Here is a 9,917-nt window from a genome sequence, read left to right as displayed (position 1 = left end):
AGAACCAATCGGATAGACTATAAAAATGATATCCCTCAAATTTCTCAGGATCAGTTCTTCAAATGCCTCAGTACTGCCTTCTATTTAAATTATCGATACATTTCGGTGCCGGTTATTGCGCGTAACAATTCAAGTTATGTTTCAATTTTTACTTTTATTTCGGTTAAAAAACTAACATTTATTCCACATATTATATATTTATATAATATACCTATACCAACTCACTGAAATGAATAACTAAAACTAAAACCGAAAAATGGAATCATCAATTGTTTGTGATTTGTGCACTAATAATGTGGAGAAAAGTGAGTTTGAAGCTCATCATGGCAAGGGCTCAAAGCCTCGAAATGGTTTCGAAGCTTTCATGGTTAGATCACAAATAAGATGCGACTGAGGTCAACAATTATGACTTTGATTAGCATTATCAAAATTGTGAAGGGCATAAAAATGCATTCATTTTATTAATGAATGGTAGAAAACAACAACAAAAACAAAACAACAACAACAACAACAACAACAGCATCAAAAGTAACAACAACAACAACTAAACCAAGAACTAAAAAATTTAGACGACCATCCTTCAACATCCGCTAATGCTCTTAAACGAATAAGATTGGAGGAGGGTAAAAAATCCTTAATCAACACAAAGAAAATTAAAATTATAGAGAGCAAAAAGGATTTAAAAATTAAACTTTTATGTCCTACTTGCAGTGAAAAATATCTGGCCTCAAGAGAACGTCAGCAAATATTGACCGGTAAGAATAAAAATGCATCGATCAGAGAGGTCAAGAATAATCAAACTATTATTCACCTTTGTTCTGAAACTAAGTTTCCAGTAAAATCATATAGAATAAATAGTTCTGTCCAAAATACTATTGATTTAAAAGATTATTACCAGCTTTGCCAAAGAAATATAATAGAAGTTCTAAAGCATTGCATGATTGAATATAGTGTCATTAAATTCAGCCTGAGAGTTTATGGTACCTATAAAAAACGAGAAGGAGATACAATTAAAACAACAAAACATTTTACGACTGCAGACAAATCGGTATACCAATCTGAAAACATTGACAATGAGTTAAATACGGCAATAGATAGTTTATTAACATCAAGCAGTGAGTTTAAAGAAAAAGATTCTGGTTGGCAATTAGAAATTTTATATATTTTGAAATTACGATAATAAATCTAGAAAACATTCCTGCTAGCGGATACATCCAGGCCCCTAAAAATATAAGAGCACGAAATGCGCTTATAAATGTAAAAAACACGGATGTATTTTGTTTTAAGTGGTGCGTACTAGCATACGAGTATATAGCTAATAAAAGCCATGAGAGTACTACCTTTGCAACAACACAGCAAAGAAAGTATTCGAAAAAATGACAAAGCCCAGCACATACCAAATAAATATTAATAATGAAATCATTGTGTATGATGGCATAAGTTTGTATTTTTCGGAAATCGAGTGTCCAATCACAAATAAAGGAATTATTCAGTTTAAAAAAAAATAATGCAGACTTTAAAATTAACATTTATGAAACTGATGCAGATGGCGAAAAAATTATCAGGCCAACCTTTAGAACAAAGTCAATTCGTTCTATTCATATCAATATATTAGGAATCAACAATATAAGCCAAGAAGTCATGCATTATGCCTACATTATGAGTGTAAAAAGATTATGTTAATCGCAACATTCCAAATCGAAGGCGGGTGGATATTTTTGTGAAAACTGCTTACAATTTTTCACCGTAAATAACACAACCCATAAAAAGCTTGAGTGCGGAAAAGAAGCCTCCATCTACCCAGAGCCAAATACTACAACATCGTTTAAGGGCTTTCACAAAAAATTATCCCCTCCAGTGGTGATATATGCTGAAATTGAGGCTGTTCTTGAAAATTACAGTACATGCCTAAGCTGAGCAACTACTTCGTCGACAACAAAAGTGCAAAAGCATACTGTATGTGCAGTATCATTTTACATTGCGCATAAATATAATCCGGCTCTTAACGAATTGTACACATATGAAGGTACGTTCCAAAAATTATAAAAAATTACATATATTTAATACTAAAAAATTTTATTTAAATATCATAGGCGCTGACTGCATTACCCAATTTTGTAAATCACTCAAAGAAAAAACTATGAGTTTGTTTTACAAATATTGGTCAACCCCCAAAGGTCCGAGCACAAGTCCAATTAATGACGATGATCAGAAGGGTAGTTGCTGCGCCTGTGAGAATGAAATACATGATGACGACCTGGAAAACCACTTCGACCAATTTACTGGAAATTACGTGTGACCTATTCATAAAAATTGTAAGCCAAAATATAAATTAAGGGATCCTTTGTTTCCTGTAGTATTTCATAATTTATCGAAATATGATATATATTTATTTATTACTGAATTAGAAGGCGACTTAAGCCCTATACCGTGTAATAAAGAACTTTACATAGCACAATTAAAATAAATGTCTCAAAAAGATACGAAAAGATATCGATTCAATTATGTTTTTAAATTCAAGTTTAGAAAAACTGTCAAGTTACATGGAGGACAAACATTTTAAAGTTCTAAGCACGAAATTTCAGGGAGAAAAATTTATGCAAATAAGTAGGAAGTTGTAGACACCCAGCTTCCTGACATTGATAAGTTTTATAACACTCTCAGTGAAGAAAATTGTAGTACCGAGGATTACAATTTTGTTCAAAAGGTTTGGAAAACTTTTAATTGTCACACTTTTAGAGATTATTTTTTTTTAGAAAGTGACTTATTAATTTTGACTAATATCTTGGAAAATTTTAGGGAAATTTGTAGGAAAATTTATAAATTAGACCCTATTTACTTTGTAAAAGCACCTTCAATATCTTGGGATGCTATGCTCAAGTATACCAATGTAAATTTAGAATTAATTAGCGATGGAAACATGTACAATTTTTTGAAAAGAGCAATACGAGGAAGGTTAACTCAATGTACCCAAAGAATTTTTGTAGCTAATAATAAATACCTGAATAACCTTGATCATAGTACGCCAAATAACTTCCTTAGTTATATTAACGTAAATAATTTATATGGATGGGCTATGAGTCAACCATTAACCCTTTCCGGGTTTACATTTTTAAATAGGGATCAAGTAGAGTCATTCGATTATAAAAATATTTCTCTTGATGGAAATGTAGAATACATATTAGAAGTAGATTTAGAATATTCTTCTGATCGGCATGATTTACATAACTACTTGCCTTTCTGTCCGGAAAATAAAGTTCCTCCTGGCGGTAAACAGGAAAAAGAAGATTTTTACCAAAATGCTTTTCGGGACTTAAAGCTAAGGCATAGTCTTGTTTAGTTGATAAGGGCGGAAATGAAAACGATTGTATAAAAAAAGGAGTTAAGAAATCAGTTATTAAGAAACTGAATCATGAATGTATAAAATATAAAAAAACATCTAATGGATCTCAGCGAGTAATTCGTAGTAGATCCCACATTCTTTATACAGAAATAATGAATAAAATTAGTCTTAATTTTGGAACGATAAGACATATATTTTCCCAGATAATTGTAATACATTATGTCATGGTCATTATAATATTGAAAATATATTAAGCAGTAACGCAACATAGTAATAAGAAATATTTGTATAATAATATTAAATGAATAAATAAATAAATGTAAATAACCGAAAAAAATACATTTTTTAGTTTTGCGTTTTATTACTTTAACAAGTCAAATCCATGAGTTGTGGTTGAATCAAAACCGTTCCATTTTACAAGCACTTGGTTATTTTGTCTCCTAATTATTTTTTCTACTAGGAAAGCATTTCACCCCCTACCCTCGAGTCCTTATATGTGAGGGTCTCTGATGCCCCTTATTATAGCTACTCTCAGCTTAAGGCTTGAGAAAATTCTGATGGTTGCACTGCAACATCTTCCGCAAATGTTGGCCCGAACCAAAGTGTCAATAATTTTGTATCTTGCTGACACAGCGATTACCTTTCGTAAGCGTAACTTATCCCATAGGCGATACACCATCGATATTTACCTACATACTGAACCCTCTCCTACATCACCACCCGGTTATTTGTTAGCATTCCTTGTCTTCCCTTTCCTCTAATAACCATTCGACTGCGGTCATGTTCTGCATCCTATATTCGAGAACCAATCGGATTGGTTCTAAGAGTACAACATGCCTGTATGTACTCCCTGTAGATGACAACCTGCTAAGGGAACATTCTAGACTATAAAAATGATACCCCTCAAATTGCTCAGGATCAGTTCTTCAAATGCCTCAGTACTGCCTTCTATTTAAATTATCGATACATTTCGGTGCCGGTTATTGCGCGTAACAATTCAAGTTGTGTTTAAATGTTTACTTTTATTTCGGTTAAAAAACTAACATTTATTCCACATATTATATATTTATATAATATACCTATACCAACTCACTGAAAAAAATAACTAAAACTAAAACCGAAAAATGGTATCATCAATTGTTTGTGATTTGTGCACTAATAATGTGGAGAAAAGTGAGTTTGAAGCTCATTATGGCAAGGGCTCAAAGCCTCGAAATGGTTTCGAAGTTTTCATGGCTAGATCACAAATAAAATGCGACTTGTGCTCTACTGAGGTCAACAATAATGACTTTGATGAGCATTATCAAAATTGTGAAGGGCCCAAAAATGCATTCATTTTATTAACAACAACAACAACAACAACATCATCATCAAAAATAACAACAACACCATCAAAAACAACAACAACAACTAAACCAAGAACTAAAAAATTTAGACGACCATCCTTCAACATCCGCTAATGCTCTTAAACGAATAAGATTGGAGGAGGGTAAAAAAATCATTAATCAACACAAAGAAAATTAAAATTATAGAGAGCAAAAAGGATTTAAAAATGGAACTTTTATTTCCTACGTGCAGTGAAAAATATCTGGCCTCAAGAGAACGTCAGCCGATATTGACCGGTAAGCATAAAAATGCATCGGTCAGAGAGGTCAAGAATAATCAAAATATTATTCACCTTTGTTCTAAAACTAAGTTTCCAGTAAAATCATATAGAATAAATAGTTCTGTCCAAAATACTATTGATTTAAAAGATTATTACCAGCTTTGCCAAAGAAATATAATAGAAGTTCTAAAGCATTGCATGATTGAATATAGTGTCATTAAATTCAGCCTGAGAGTTTATGGTACCTATAAAAAACAAACAGAAGAAGGAGATACAATTAAAACAACAAAACATTTTACGACTGCAGACAAATCGGTATACCAATCTGAAAACATTGACAATGAGTTAAATACGGCAATAGATAGTTTATTAACATCAAGCAGTGGGTTTAAAGAAAAAGATTCTGGTTGGGCAATTAGAAATTTTATATATTTTGAAATTACGATAATAAATCTAGAAAACATTCCTGCTAGCGGATACATCCAGGCCCCTAAAAATATAAGAGCACGAAATGCGCTTATAAATGTAAAAAACACGGATGTATTTTGTTTCAAGTGGTGCGTACTAGCATACGAGTATATAGCTAATAAAAGCCATGAGAGTACTACCTTTGCAACAACACAGCAAAGAAAGTATTCGAAAAAATGACAAAGCCCAGCACATACCAAATAAATATTAATAATGAAATCATTGTGTATGATGGCATAAGTTTGTATTTTTCGGAAATCGAGTGTCCAATCACAAATAAAGGAATAATTCAGTTTAAAAAAAAAATAATGCAGACTTCAGCATTAACATTTATGAAACTGATGCAGATGGCGAAAAAATTATCAGGCCAACCTTTAGAACAAAGTCAATTCGTTCTATTCATATCAATATATTAGGAATCAACAATATAAGTCAAGAAGTCATGCATTACGCCTACATTATGAGTGTAAAAAGATTATGTTAATCGCAACATTCCAAATCGAACGCGGGTGGATATTTTTGTGAAAACTGCTTACAATTTTTCACCGTAAATAACACAACCCATAATAAGCTTGAGTGCGGAAAAGAAGCCTTCTTCTACCCAGAGCCAAATACTACAACATCGTTTAAGGGCTTTCACAAAAAATTATCCCCTCCAGTGGTGATATATGCTAAAATTGAGGCTGTTCTTAAAAATTACAGTACATGCCTAAACTGAGCAACTACTTCGTCGACAACAAAAGTGCAAAAGCATACTGTATGTGCAGTATCATTTTACATTGCGCATAAATATAATCCGGCTCTTAACGAATTGTACACATATGAAGGTACGTTCCAAAAATTATAAAAAATTACATATATTTAATACTAAAAAATTTTATTTAAATATCAAAGGCGCTGACTGCATTACCCAATTTTGTAAATCACTCAAAGAAAAAACTATGAGTTTGTTTTACAAATATTGGTCAACCCCCAAAGGTCCGAGCACAAGTCCAATTAATGACGATGATCAGAAGGGTAGTTGCTGCGCCTGTGAGAATGGAATACATGATGACGACCTGGAAAATCACTTCGACCAATTTACTGGAAATTAAGTGTGACCTATTCATAAAAATTGTAAGCCAAAATATAAATTAAGTGATCCTTTGTTTCCTGTAGTCGTTCATAATTTATCGAAATATGATATATATTTATTTATTACTGAATTAGAAGGCGACTTAAGCCCTATACCTTGTAATAAAGAACTTTACATAGCACTAACGCAGGCAATTAAAATAAATGTCTCAAAAGATACGAAAAGATATCGATTCAATTATGTTTTTAAATTCAAGTTTAGAAAAACTGTCAAGGACAAACATTTTAAATTTGTAGGAAAATTTATAAATTAGACCCTATTTACTTTGTAAAAGCACCTTCAATATCTTGGGATGCTATGCTCAAGTATACCAATGTAAATTTAGAATTAATTAGCGATGGAGACATGTATAATTTTTTGAAAAGAGCAATACGAGGAAGGTTAACTCAATGTACCCAAAGAAATTTTGTAGCTAATAATAAATACCTGAATAACCTTGATCATAGTACGCCAAATAACTTCCTTAGTTATATTAACGTAAATAATTTATATGGATGGGCTATGAGTCAACCATTAACCCTTTCCGGGTTTACATTTTTAAATAGGGATTAAGTAGAGTCATTCGATTATAAAAATATTTCTTTTGATGGAAATGTAGAATACATATTAGAAGTAGATTTAGATTATTCTTCTGATCGGCATGATTTACATAACTACTTGCCTTTCTGTCCGGAAAATAAAGTTCCTCCTGGCGGTAAACAGGAAAAATTGATTTCGGATTTAACAAATAAAAGCGAATACCTTATTCATTTAAAACAGCTTCAGCTATGTATCGAACATGGTTTAGTTGTAAAAAAATACATAGAGTTTTATCCGATATCCAATGTTGGTTAAAGCCTTATATTGACTTAAATACTAATCAAATACTAATCATACTAATCAAAAATTAGCGGGAAGTGATTTTGAAAAAATTTTTTTTTTAAGTTAATGAGTAATGCAGTGTATGGAAAAACGATGTAAGTCAAGACAGAATTCTCCAGGTTTTAGACAACGCATAGCTAGACATGATTTCCATAGCGTTGAAAATTATATATGTGGATACCGATTCATTTATTTTATCTTCAGAAGAAGATTTTTACCAAAATGCTTTTCGGGACTTAAAGCTAAGGCATAGTCTTGTTTAGTTGATAAGGGCGGAAATGAAAACGATTGTATAAAAAAAAGGAGTTAAGAAATCAGTATTAAGAAACTGAATCATGAATGTATAAAATATAAAAATATCATTTATTTTATCTTCAGAAGAAGATTTTTACCAAAATGCTTTTCGGGACTTAAAGCTAAGGCATAGTCTTGTTTAGTTGATAAGGGCGGAAATGAAAACGATTGTATAAAAAAAAGGAGTTAAGAAATCAGTTATTAAGAAACTGAATCATGAATGTATAAAATATAAAAAAACATTTAATAGATCTCAGCGAGTAATTCGTAGTAGATCCCACATTCTTTATACAGAAATAATGAATAAAATTAGTCTTAATTTTGGGACGATAAGACATATATTTTCCCAGATAATTGTAATACATTATGTCATGGTCATTATAATATTGAAAATATATTAAGCAGTAACGCAACATAGTAATAAGAAATATTTGTATAATAATATTAAATGAATGAATAAATAAATGTAAATAACCGAAAAAAATAAATTTTTTAGTTTTGCGTTTTATTACTTTAACAAGTCAAATCCATGAGTTGTGGTTGAATGAAAACCGTTCCATTTTACAAGCACTTGGTTATTTTGTCTCCTAACTATTTTTTCTACTAGGAAAGCATTTGACCCTATAATATTTAGTTACCGGATAGGTTGACTTAACTTTTAAAATTTTAATTTCTGCGGTCCAATTTGGTTCATATCCCTTCATGAACACTTCCATGTATGTACTTATTCAAACGAAATCACCTACTAAAAATTTAAAATAAACTCTTTATTTTTAGAGCAGACATCTATAGGTTTCATTTTAATTGTGCGGTGATATGAATAATTGTATTGACCTACGAAATAATTAATATTCTTAATCCTCCTATATTATCCCTACATACTAACCATTTTCCACATGTGATTTTTTAATGTTCGATTAAAGCGTTCACATATAGAAGACTCAAGATGCGTATAGGTATGATAATGATTAATATTAAATTTGGTCATTAATTTCTTAAAAGTCGAATTAAAAAATTCTTTTCCTTGATCTGACTGAATATTCTTGTGTTTACTTTTATTTTATTTAATTTTTAAAAACAGCTTCCATTGCTTATGTTACATCTAGTACAGACTTGGTCTTAACAGCTTCAGCACACTTATGAATAATATGATTGTTGTATAGGTATATTACTTTGTCTCGCAATATAGAATTCCAACATAAAAGCGTAATAAAAAAATAGCTAATCGTAGTAAAAATATCCAGGACTCAGAATCAAACTCAATTTTTTAACCATACTGATTAATTACAAAAACTTATTCCTTATCTGATTTCCTAAATCTAAAATTACATTTTATGGAAGTCATACACGTATGATCAATAATTGTATCAGGCATCAAAAAGTCAAACTGACCCAGCTATAACTGAATAAATTCCTAATATGTAAACAGTTGCATCCTTTCGTCTTTGTCAAATCCATTCAAATTACTTTTACTTTGCTGCATACAGATCATGGGCGAAAATTTTCGGGTAGTTGACAGACCGCATTTCAATTTTTAATTATTAACTACATAATATTCGAATCCAAAAATGACTTCATGGTCTTGTTTCTTTCGATAATTTTTATGTTTTTAGTTAGACACATATTCATTAGGTAGGAGTACTTTATTTAAACTGTAAGTGTGTTCTAGTCCTACGGGTATACTCATATATAAAGGGGCAAGCCCTTGGCTTAAAAATCTTAACCAATCATGAACACTCTTCATCGTAATTCAAGCATTGTAGTAGATTTCCAATATGCATTTAGAAACAATAATCAAATTTTTGTTAAGGAGCTTGCTGGAATAATTAGTGGATAAATCAGGTTGTTTCCGATTATGGATTCCTTTAAAAGTTCCCAGCAAAAAGGGATACAAGAAACTTATTTATTGTAATTATTGAGGATCTGATACTCATTTCGAGAAAAACTGTGCCAAGAAACGCGACCATGAGAAAATAAAACTAAACTAGTGTAATTTACAAAACATTATATAAGAAAAAATTTATTTAAAATATTTTTTTAAATTTATCCTTTATAAAATAAAAAAATTTTAATAATATATAAGAAATGTTTACGCAATTTATACACCCTTTTACAATGATGATTTGCGGACCATTAGGATCGGGAAAAACAACCTTTTTAGAAAATCCAATTACTAAGAAGAGTGATCTTTTTTTATATCCTTGATGATT

General features: G+C 30.9%; 1 long non-coding RNA gene across 3 annotated transcripts; it reads left to right on the top strand.

The window, feature by feature from the left end:
* Positions 1-1,448: 1,448 nt before the first annotated feature.
* LOC108028869 (uncharacterized) lies at positions 1,449-6,563 on the top strand. 3 transcript variants are annotated; one of them, XR_007764901.1, is made up of 2 exons: positions 1,449-2,026; positions 6,312-6,563. It is a non-coding gene; the product is annotated as an uncharacterized LOC108028869 (long non-coding RNA). The 3 variants fall into 3 exon arrangements; XR_007764900.1 differs by lacking the exon at positions 6,312-6,563 and adding an exon at positions 2,094-2,367; XR_001768414.3 differs by lacking the exon at positions 1,449-2,026 and adding an exon at positions 5,678-6,244.
* Positions 6,564-9,917: the final 3,354 nt, after the last annotated feature.

The sequence above is a fragment of the Drosophila biarmipes genome, unplaced genomic scaffold (assembly GCF_025231255.1).
Source record: "Drosophila biarmipes strain raj3 unplaced genomic scaffold, RU_DBia_V1.1 ptg000005l, whole genome shotgun sequence".
In the NCBI taxonomy this organism is placed as follows: Eukaryota; Metazoa; Arthropoda; class Insecta; order Diptera; family Drosophilidae; genus Drosophila; species Drosophila biarmipes.
Note: the sequence above shows the minus strand (reverse complement) of the source record. Positions and strands in the feature narration are given on the sequence as shown.